The following is a 12,196-nucleotide window of genomic DNA, read 5'->3' on the forward strand; positions in this document are numbered from 1 at the left end:
GTGCAAATTGCTGACAAAAATAAGTGAAATATCCTACTTGCGACAATATATAGTGCCTTCGGAAAGTATTCACACCCCTTGACTTTTTCCACATTTTGTTATACGTTACAGCCTTATTCAAAAATTGACTAAATAAATAAAAATCCTCAGCAATCTACACACAATACCCCATAATAACGACGTGAAAACAGGTTTTTAGAATTTTTTGCACATTAATAAAAATTTCAAAACCGAAATACCTTATTTACATAAGTATTCAGACCCTTTGCTATGAGACTCGAAATTGAGCTCAGGTGCATCCTGTTTCCATTGATCAGATTTTTTGCCCATTGCCTCATTCACGGGGCACCCGCTGCTTTGTCAAGCGGAAGTGGTGCTCCTGCCGTTCACGTGCCGCTTTCCTTACGCAGCCAACCCGCCCTTCTCCCGACCTGCGACACTACAGCTGCCAGTCCGAGGCAAATGCTTTTTCAGCATCAAGCCAGAGAAGTGCCTACTCCCATTCGTCACTTATTTTTATATATTTAAGATACATTGGATGCCATGTCCATTTGAAAAACGGTGTGTATTTACAAGTACTCTAAATGATTGTGTGTCTAAAATATATCAGATAATGAAGGGTAGTCCTGGATCAACAAGTGACAAAAAATACATTTTGTCAAATCAAATATTATTTATTTACAGGCTTCTCACACAGTGAAAAGGGCAACAAAAGTGACATATTAATCAACATTGTAAATATACAAAAAAAAACGTTAAATAAGACTCAATTAAATGAGGTACAAAAGAAACATGCAGATCAAAGAAAATAAGATACAACTAAAATAGTCTACAGGCATATAGTATGGATACGGTTTGTATTAGCAGCATAGAATTATAATGAAAATATATGTTAGGTGACATTTTTGTACCTAATTTAATTGAGTCTTATTTAACATTTTGTATATTTACACTCTAGACCCAAACTGTTACAGACCTATATCCATCCTGCCTTTCTAAAGTCTTCGAAAGCCAAGTGAACAAACAGATCACTGACCATTTCGAATCCCACCGTACCATCTCCACTAGGCAATCTGGTTTCCGAGCTGCTCATGGGTACACCTCAGCCATGCTCAAGGTCCCAAACGATATCATAACCACCATCGATAAAAGACAGTACTGTGCAGCAGTCTTCATCGACCTGGCCAAGGCTTTCAACTCTGTCAATCACCGTATTCTTATCGGCAGACTCAACAGCCTTGGTTTCTCTAATGACTGCCTCGCCTGGTTCACCAACTACTTCTCAGATAGAGTTCAGTGTGTCAAATCGGAGGGCCTGTTCGGACCTCTGGCAGTTTCTATGGGGGTACCACAGGGTTCAATTCTAAAGGCCGACTCTTTTCTCTGTATATATCAATGATGTCGCTCTTGCTGCGGGTGATTCTTCGATCCACCTCTACGCAGACGACACCATTCTGTATACATCTGGCCCTTCTTCTGACACCGTGTTAACAAACCTCCAAACGAGCTTCAACACCATTCAACATTCCTTCCGTGGCCTCCAACTGCTCTTAAATGCTAGTAAAACAAAATGCATGCTCTTCAACTGATCGCTGCCCGCACCTGCCCACCCGACTAGCATCACTACTCTGGACGGTTCCGACTTAGAATATATGGACAACTATAAATACCTAGGTGTCTGGCTAGACTGTAAACTCTCCTTCCAGACTCACATTAAGCATCTCCAATCCAAAATTAAATCTAGAATTGGCTTCCTATTTCGCAACAAAGCCTCCTTCACTCATGCTGCCAAACATACCCTCGTAAAACTGACTATCCTACCAATTCTTGACTTCGGCGATGTCATTTACAAAATAGCCTCCAACACTCTACTCAGCAAATTGGATGCAGTCTATCACAGTGCCATCCGTTTTGTCACCAAAGCCCCATATACTACCCACCACTGCGACCTGTATGCGTTGACTGGTCCTCGCTACATATTCATCTCCAAACCCACTGGCTCCAGGTCATCTATAAGTCTTTGCTAGATAAAGCTCCGCCTTATCTCAGCTCACTGGTCACCATAGCAACACCCACCCGTAGCACGCGTTCCAGCAGGTATATTTCACTGGTTATCCTCAAAGCCAACACCTCATTTGGCCGCCTTTCCTTCCAGTCCTCTGCTGCCAATGACTGGAACGAATTGCAAAAATCACTGAAGTTGGAGACATATCTCCCTCTCTAACTTTAAGCATCAGCTGTCAGAGCAGCTTACCGATCATTGCACCTGTGCACAGCCCATCTGTAAATAGTCCACCCAACTACCTCATCCCCATATTGTTGTTTATTTTTTGCTCTTTTGCACCCCAGTATCTCTATTTGCACATCAATCACTCCAGTGTTAATGCTAAATTGTAATTATTTTGCCACTATGGCCTATTTATTGCCTTACCTCCCTACTCTTACTACATTTGCACACACTGTATATTTTTCTTTTGCGTTATTGACTGTATGTTTGTTTATTCCCATGTGTAACTCTGTGATGTTGTTTTTGTCGCACTGCTTTGCTTTATCTTGGCCAGGTCGCAGTTGTAAATGAGAACTTGTTCTCAACTGGCCTAACTGGTTAAATAAAGGTGAAATAAAATACAATAAAAACATAACTATTGCATTGGTCCGGTTGACCTAAGTGATTTAAGTTTGTAACAGAATATAAATAAATGGTACGTGTGTGGTAGGGTGCAGTAGTCAGCCCAGGGTTCAACTGTTAGATTCGTTTTGTGGCTTGGGGATAGAGGCTGGCTTTTAGATAGGTGGTCCGAGACTTAATGCTGACCCTCAATGCAGCGGATCCCTCTCCCGTCTGCGCCACCTTGTTCCGTCTTCACGATCGGAGGCCCCTTTCAGGTAACGGGTGATCTGAATCTGGACCCCCTTGTCTGTGGCATCCTGGGTTGGAGTTCTTATGAAAGACACCTATACACAATGTAAGAACACCGAGTTACATTTTAAACCCTAGAAACCGCTGCACCTCCTTTACCGTGGTGAGAGTCGGCCAATTACGCACCGCTGAAATGCGGTCACTCTCCGAAGGAGACGGACTGTTAGAAGAACAGGCATTTCTCAGCCTTGACGTACAGGTCATGCTCCAACAGTCGACCAAGCACCCTGCGCACCAGGGACACATGCTCGGCGCGTGTAGCGGAGTATATCAGAATGTCATCAATATACACCACTACACCCTGCCCGTGCAGGTCCCTGAAAATCTCGTCTACAAAGGCTTGGAAGACTGATGGAGCATTCATCAACCCGTACGGCATGACGAGGTACTCATAAATCCCTGAGGTAGTACTGAACACCGTCTTCCACTCGTCTCCCTCCCGGATACGCACCAGGTTGTAAGCGCTCCTGAGATCTAGTTTGGTAAAGAAGCACGCCCCGTGCATTGACTCAGTCGCTGTGGCTATAAGAGGTAGCGGGTAACTGTACCACAGTGATCTGTAACCCTTGCAGCCTGCAGTGAAGGCCTATCCACCACCATGAACTCTTCAAGAGCACCATTCATACTCTCAACTCTTTTAACAGCTGCTGCCTAACTTTGGCCACCTCATTTTCTTTCACCCTTGTCAGGCATTCAAAAGACGTGGCTTCCTGGTTCCCACCACAATTGCAACATGTCACATTTTCATAACTTTTAGAACACATGATATAATCTTGTCCACAACTTGGACATGCTGGTTTCTCCCTTCTGCCAACACTTGAAACATGACCAAAAGCTTTACAGTGATCATGCTCTGACTCTGTAGTTTATATACCCCAACTGCACTTGAATATGGAGAGACTCCATATCAAAAAAACAAAAGAACAGATGAATTCTTCACTTTTTCATAATTCACCACAATTCATCCAATGTGCATCAATCACTCCCGGAATATTTTTCATCTCTTCACCATCGACTTCCCACTAGACGCCATATTACCCCCTTGAGGGGTGCCCTGTTCCCAGTGATGTAAAGTACTTAAGTAGTACTTTAAAGTATTTATACTCAGGTTTTTTTGGGGGTATCTGTACTTTACAATTTATATTTTTGACAACTTTTAATTTACTACATTCCTAAAGACAATAATATACTTTTTACTCCATACATTTTCCTTGACACCCAAAAGTACTCGTTACATTTTGAATGCTAAGCAGGACAGGAAAGTGGTCCCATTCACACACTTATCAACAGAACATCCCTGGTCATCCATATTGCTTCTGATCTGGCTTACTCACTAAACACACATGCTTCGTTTGTAAATTATGTTGGTGTGCCTCTGGCTATTCGTAAATAAAAAAAACAAGAAAATGGTGCCGTCTGGTTAGCTTAATATAAGGAATACTTATTGATAGTTAAGTATATTTTAGTAATTACATTTACTTTTGATACGAAAGTATATTTTAAACAAAATACTTTTACTCAAGTAGAATTTTACAGGGTGACTTTTACTTTTATCGTTCTCTATTAAGGTATCTTTACTTTTACTCAAGTATGACGATTGGGTACTTTTTCCACCACTGCCTGTTCCGAAGAGACACACACACATGACACGTAAAACTTAGCAAATCGGGTGAGAAGCAACACAAGTTCCTTATTAGGAAAGGTTGTCCTATCTCTCCGTACCTGTTTTTATTAATCACCCAACTTCTTACAAATTCTTTAAATAATAGTCCTGTACAAGGTATTTCCATAGCTGGTAAAGAAATTATTATAAGCCAGCTGGCTGACGATACTACACTTTTTCTTTAAGATGCTAACGAAATTCCCATATCGATCAATGTTATACAATCCTTTTCCAAAGCGTCTGGTCTATATCTTAACATTAATAAATGTGAGCTCATGGCTGTCAAAGATTGTGTGACACCTTCATATTATGGTATTCCAGTAAAAGAAGAACATATTTAGGCATAACCATTACAAAGGATCAGAAGTCTAGAGGCTTACTAAAACCCAGAAGAAGCTAAATCAATGGCTACAGAGGGCCTTATCTTTAAAATGAAGAGTCCTAATAACCAAGGCTGAAGGTAGCTCTAGACTAACATACGGCGCTCTATCTTGATATCTTGACAGTAAAATAAGCAAGGAGATAGACCAGATGCTTTTCAACTTTCTGTGGAGAAACCGTACCCGTTACAAACTGTTGTAATGAACACTTATGAGAATGGTGGGCTGAATTTTCTGGACTTTACTACCTTAAATAATACTTTTAAGATCAATTGGATAAAACATTTCTTAAGAAGACCCACTTCTATGTGGAATTTTATTCCTCATCATGTCTTCTCTACTTTTGGTGGCCTTAACTTCATGTTGGTTTGCAATTATAATATTGACAAAGTTCCAGTGAAACTTTCTGCTTTTCATCAGCAGGTTTTCTTGTCATGGTCCTTAATTTATAAGCATAATTTTTCTCCACACAGATATTATATATGGAATAATCAGGATATATTGTATAAAAATACTTCTTTGGTTTTTAGAATATTGGTTCTGAAATAATATCCTATTTGTGAGCCAACTGGTAAATGCAGAGGGTCTTTTACTCAGTTATAAAGAATTCCTATCACTTTACAAGGTCCCTGTAACACATAAAGATTTTGCAATTGTTTTAGATGCCATTCCCTCAGGTGTTGCTTTATTATTCAGGAACGTGTCAAGACCTGACCCTCAGAGCCTACCTTCCGTTCACGCTGTTGACTCGTCAGTAGGAAAGATTTTTTCTCTTTTGGTCCATTCAACAACAGAGCGATACGAACCTTGTTTCAGCAGGCTGTTGTGCCTATACCTTATGTCATGCCTTATTGGAGTGGATTTATTGATAAGATCTGTTGGAAAAAAGTTTGGATGTTGCCACACACATACCTACTTGTTAACAAAATTAAGTACATTTCCTTTAAAATTATTCCTAAATATTATCCTGCCAACCACTATATGAAGAAGTTTAAGGAAAACATCAACTCAAATTGCTCCTTTTGTAATGACCACCCAGAAACAGTGTTGCATTTTTTTGGCATTGTATTCATGTAAGAAAACTGTGGCAAGACATCAGTAGATTTATAATTGAACACATTTATGAAGATCTTACACTATTGTGGAGAGATGTACTGCTTGGATTCTTTACCTACGATATAAATAAGCTGAAAAAATTTTATGTAATTAATTTCATTATTCTTTTGGCCAAATTTCATATTCACAAATGTAAATTTACAAACAAAAAAAACAAACAAATTTTCTTACCTTACAAAAAGACATTGAACTGTATTTTAAGACAATTAAATACTCTACTAACAAAAAAGCTGTTAGAATTATAAGTGTATGTATGTCCCTTGAAGTCCTTATGTAATGTGATATTGTACCCCCTAGCCCAATTGTCCATTGTATATTATTCATATATACTTGTGTTCCCACATGTACTTCCTGTATTGATTTGTTGTTATTAAAATAAAACACTAGTTCCTTCTGATCCGCAGAAGTACAACAAATCAAATCAAGCCGACCTGTCGTGATCCTCACAGCCTTCACGTTACCCATCACTTTCTCCACCAGTTTGGATAGCTCAAATTGATTCTTCATGAATAATTTTTGACAATACACTAATTGTCCTTGATTCTACCGCAATTAGATTCACATTCCGCTTGAGCTTCCGCTTCCGCCATCTTTCCCGCCACCATCAAATTTGGCAGGCTGTTGGCAATTTGGCCAACTTCCGACTCCTGGTGCATACGTACCTCCTCTCCCTCGATTTTATTTGTCGACTTCCGGCTACTTTCAGTGTATCACTCAAACGCTGACTTGCATGTTCTTCCATTGAAAATAGTGTGCGCACGCGCCTGAAGTAGGAAGCATCATTTTGTGGAAACTCCGTTTGTAGGTAAGATCAAATAAACATAATCGTTACTGTGTCGTTAATTAAACATTACATGTAAATGGATAGAAAGATGATGTGCGAAATAATCTTACTTTTATATTGTTAATACGTTTATTTTTGTGAAGCGAACCTAATAGTAGCTATGTCAGCCAGCCACGTCGCAAGGGACGGGGAGTTTGGTTGATCGTGTTGTTGATGTCCAGAATATTAATTCCCTGACAACTATGATTGCTGGCTAGCTGCTAACCCACCACCAACTGCTTTTAGCTACGCACTTGGTTTGAAAACTATAGGTAAGTACGGAACGTAAGCTGTTTTGAACATACAGGGTGTTGGGTCATCATAACTTGGAACTGCGCGTTTTGTTTCGATGAAACAATGTGACAAACCGATTGACTGGCGTCAGTGTTCAAGTCTGGCTTGAAATGGTTCAACAGTCGAAGTAGCGTCTTATTGGAACAGTGTCCCAAGTAAATTGCGTAGTGTTTTCAAGGTAACTTCTATTAAAAACCCCTGAACACGAATTAATCTAATCAAAATACTGAATATGGCCATTTTAGTCGTTTGTTTGATCCAAACAATGGTTTGTTCGAATTTTGGCCCATCTCTAAATGTAATAAACTATCGCAAAGTCATTGTTGCAAGGAGCGAGGATTTTGGCATTAAATGTACATATTAGTCATTTAGCAGACTCTCTTGTCCAGAGCGACTTAACGTAGTGAGTGTATACATTTCCGTACTTTTATCCTGGCAAATGCCACCTCCACCATTTTTACAGGTCATGTCATGCATGATGGTCTTTATTTTCTTGGTCCACGTCAGATGCATGCTAGTAGCACATACGTCAGAGGTACACACTGTGAGTAGGTGGCTTCTAACCAATGATGTAGCACAAAGGCGAGCAGGCCTTTCTAATCGACCTGGCCCTGGTATCCTGGAAGGATATTGACCTCATCCAGTCAGTATAGAATGCCTGGTTGTTCTTTAAAAGTGCTTTCCTCACCACCTTAAATAAGCATGCCCCTTTAAAAAAATACACAATTTCAATAAGTATTTCTCTACGGCTGGCCATGCTTTCCACCTGGCTACCCCAACCCCGGCCAACAGCTCTGCACCCCCCGCAGCAACTGGCCCAAGCCCCCGCCCCTGGTTCTCCTTAACCAAAATCCAGACAGCTGATTGTTCTAATAGAGCTGCAAAATCTGGATTCCTACAAATCAGCTGGGCTAGACAATCTGGATCCTCTCTTCTTAAAATTATCCGCTGCCATTGTTGCAACGCCTATTACTAGTCTGTTCAACCTCTTTCGTATCATCTGAGATTCCTAAAGATTGGAAAGCAGCCGTGGTCATCCCCCTCTTCAAAGGGGGAGACACTAGACCCAAACTGTTACAGACCTATATCCATCCTGCCTTTCTAAAGTCTTGGAAAGCCAAGTGAACAAACAGATCACTGACCATTTCGAATCCCACCGTACCTTCTCCACTATGCAATACGGTTTCTGAGCTGGTCTTGGGTGCACCTCAGCCACGCTCAAGGTCCTAAACGATATCATAACCGCCATCGATAGAAGACAGTACTGTGCAGCCGTCTTCATCGACCTGGCCAAGGCTTTTGACTCTCTCAATCACTTTATTCTTATCGGGGGACTCAACAGCCTTGGTTTCTCTAATGACTGCCTCGCCTGGTTCACCAACTACTTCTCAGATAGAGTTCAGTGTGTCAAATCGGAGGGCCTGTTGTCTGTTCCTCTGGCAGCCTCTATTGGGGTGCCACAGGATTCAATTCTCGGGCCGACTCTTTTCTCTGTATATATCAATGATGTCACTTGCTGCGGGTGATTCTTTGATCCACCTCTACGCAGACGACACCATTCACCATTCTGACACCACCCGTAGCACGCGCTCCAGCAGGTATATTTCACTGATCATCCCCAAAGCCAACACCTCCTTTGGCCGCCTTTCCTTCCAGTTCTCTGCTGCCAATGACTGGAACTGATTGCAAAAATCACTGAAGCTGGAGACTTATACCTCGCTCACGAACTTTAAGCATCAGCTGTCAGAGCAGCTTACCGATCGCTGCAGCTGTTCACAGCCCATCTGTAAATAGCCCATCCAACCAACCACCTACTTACCTCAGCTCCATATTTGTTTTTGTTTTTCTGCTCTTTTGCAAACCAGCATCTCTACTTGCACATCTATCACTCCAGTGTTAATTGCCAAATTGTTATTACTTTGCCACTATGCCTATTTATTGCCTTGCTTCCTTACTTCATTTGCACAGACTGTATACAGATTTTTCTATTGTGTTATTGACTGTACGTCTGCTTATCCCATGTGTAACTCTGTGGTGTCTTTGTCGCACTGCTTTGCTTTATCTTGGCCAGGTCGCAGTTGTAAATGAGAACTTGTTTTCAACTGGCCTACCTGGTTAAATAAAGGTGAAATACAAAATACATCAGAGGTACACAATGTATTTATTAGGGACACCCATTAGCTGCTGCTGAGGCATCAGCTACTCTTCCTGGGGTCCAAACACATTAAGGCACTTACATATAAAACAAAAGATACAACAGTACATCGTATAACATTATTACACCACTACATATTACAATACAAAATGTATAATACCACCATACAACAATATTACAACATAGGTGTGTGTGGAGTACGTGAGCTTGTATGTGTGTCTGTACCTTTTTGTGTGTGTCTTCACGGGCCCAGCTGTTCCATAAGTTGCATTTTTAGCTTTATTTTTTAAATTTTTTTAATCTGATTCTACTGCTTGCATCAGTTACCTGATGTGGAATAGAGTTCCATGTAGTCATGGCTCTGTGTAGTACTGTGCACCTCCCATAGTCTGTTCCGGACTTGGGGACTGTGAAGAGACCTCTGGTGGCATGTCTTGTGGGTTATTTATGGGTGTCCGAGCTGTGTGCTAGTAGTTTAAACAGACAGCTCGGTACAATTCAGCTTGTCAACACTTCTTACAAAAAGAAGTAGTGATGAATTAGGTGGCTTCTAACCAACAATGTATCATTTGCTTCTAACAGATGGGATGAGTCTGTTTGCCTTCAAATGATCTCTACCACTTCGAGGGAATGGTTCTCCTTGGCTACAATGCCTGCCTATCAAAATGAAAGTTGTAGTCTGACACATCAGGAAAAGTAGTAATAGCAAGCTTTGTCCAATGCTTAAAAGGATCAGCACCAAAGTCACAAGTCATTCTCATACTGGCCATTTTTTTCGTAGACATCTGAGTAACTTCGTTGCAGTGTCGCTACAGTTCATCTAGCTTAATCATGTTTAGACGTCTCAATGAAATAATAGGCCTACTCTTGGCTTTCCGGAAATATATCGAATGCCAGGAGTTTTCCCTGACCACTATACTCAGTTTGCACTCCCTCCATTTTGTCTCCACACAAACTGTCCGTCATTGTCCGTTGTGGGCTTTATGTCCAGCCTCCATTACTGCTGACCTCGCAGATTCTATTACAAAGTAATGTATCGGTAAAAATAAATAACATCAACCGCAACTTGAATTGCCTGACAGAGCAAAGAGAAGAAAACAATCACACCATCATCGCTGTAGCCCAGGAGCTTTCCAGCGGCCCTGCTCTACTTGTCTCTTCTAGAACCAGCATGGTTAGGCTATTTGGTCAATTGCACTGTGTGGACCTCTACCCACACCATACTTCCTCCCTCACCCCCTTGTGCACCAACTCACCCTCTTGTTTTCTGTTCATGTGAGGATATCCCTTCCAAGTTCCCAAAAGTACCGCTTTCAAGTCCCCGAAAGAAAATGTTGTTGATAAATGGTAGCGTTTATTCTAGTGGTGATGTTGCACGTCATGGTTGCTAGAGTCTATTTTTAGAATGGCCAGAGAGTAGCAGTCAAACCCAGAGTGCGCCGGGTGACCGGTCACTGTGTGTTGGGCAGAGCGGAGTGTTCGTGAATAGATCAGCCAAGCTTTTCAGAAACTGCTGGCCTGGCTGTCATGTGCAGTGAGAGGGGAAGTGTGAATTGTGTATACGTGCCTTAATGTGTGTTTTAGTGATCGAGGGAGCGGTGATGTGAGTGAATATACTGGGTCTCTCACATAGACTGCTATATTGCATTCCAGTTCAGAACACATGGGCCTAGAGACTAATAGCGCTAGGCGTATAAGCCAATTAGAAAACCCTCATCGGGATGGAACTTTGTAGGGGCTGAAAATGACTTTTTCTTTTCAAAGTGTCCGCGGTTCTACTAAGGTGGCTTTGGAGTCTTCTAGCCTAAGTGTCCAAAATGTAGCCTAGCGTAGGGCTAACTGGAAGGCCAGTGGACCGATTCTGGGGAGCGTAAAGATTTCTGGGGGATGAAGGAAGTTTGGGTGACTGATGGCGGAAGGGGGGTCCAGGGAACAAGGCCTTGTGGGGAAAGTACAACTTCACTTCTCTCTGTTGGTAAGGCCTGAAACTGCTAGCCATATCCTTTTGGGGAGGCTATGTTTCTCAAGATTTATTAGTTTTGGTCTTGTCTTTCCTCTTAAATCACTTTAATCCACATTCAACATTTTTGTTGCGACAGTACACTGACTCCATGATTAGCCTTAGCCTGTTTTAACGGTCTTCTACATTCTGATAGGCTGCTCCTTCACCTTTCAAAGTCCTATTGTCAACACTGGACCGTCAGAATAAAAGTAGAACAGCCCAGTTGCCTCAATTAATGCTCGGTTCTCCTGTTTTGTTTGTTTGGGTCTAGTTTTGCTATAGTGCCAAGTTTTTGTGGCGAGTCTTCAAAGCTTATATGCAAATCACGGAGTGGTTTTCATTCAAAAGTAGTAGCTTGATCATAATTCAGTCTTGTTAAATATGTGATCACTTTCAATAGAGGTTAATACAAAATGCAGAAACTAACATTTTATTAGCCTTGGGCCTAGGCTATGGGATTTGTTTCATTGTGAATCATAGACTCTTCATTTAATTCTCATGTTGTGGTTTGTCATGGCGTGTATGCTGAAAATGTTTTTTTGACCTTGTGCCTTTCTCTACAATGTTACTAATCAGTTTGCCAGTATGGATTTGACTAAAGGACAGTCTTGGACACAACTCAAAATGTAGCCTAAGCTACAGTGCCTTCAGAATGTATTCACAGCCCTTGACTTTTTCCACGTTTTGTTGTGTTACAGCCTGAATTCAGTATTAAATGTGTGTTTTTGTCTCACCCATCTACACACAATACCCCATAATGACAAAGTGAAAACATGTTTTTAGAAACAAGGGGTATGAATACTTTCTGAAGGCGCTGTCAGATTACATGTTGTCAGAAATAAT

At 41.3% G+C, this 12,196-nt stretch overlaps 1 protein-coding gene across 3 annotated transcripts in view; it reads left to right on the forward strand.

Moving 5' to 3' along the window:
• zgc:123305 (SMP2 and LNS2 domain-containing protein) overlaps positions 1-12,196 on the forward strand; it is a 58,217-nt gene that overhangs the window by 16,100 nt on the left and 29,921 nt on the right. The window contains exon 1 of one of the 3 annotated variants that reach the window (XM_014132084.2): positions 6,754-6,884. The exons of 1 other annotated variant lie outside the window; for it this stretch is intronic. The gene's annotated coding sequence lies outside the window, so the exon portion shown is untranslated. Of the gene's footprint in view, positions 1-6,753; positions 6,885-6,912; positions 7,175-12,196 lie in introns of those variants that run through there. One more of the 3 variants, XM_014132085.2, reaches the window with a different exon arrangement.

Source organism: Salmo salar, chromosome ssa12 (assembly GCF_905237065.1).
Source record: "Salmo salar chromosome ssa12, Ssal_v3.1, whole genome shotgun sequence".
Classification (NCBI taxonomy): domain Eukaryota; kingdom Metazoa; phylum Chordata; class Actinopteri; order Salmoniformes; family Salmonidae; genus Salmo; species Salmo salar.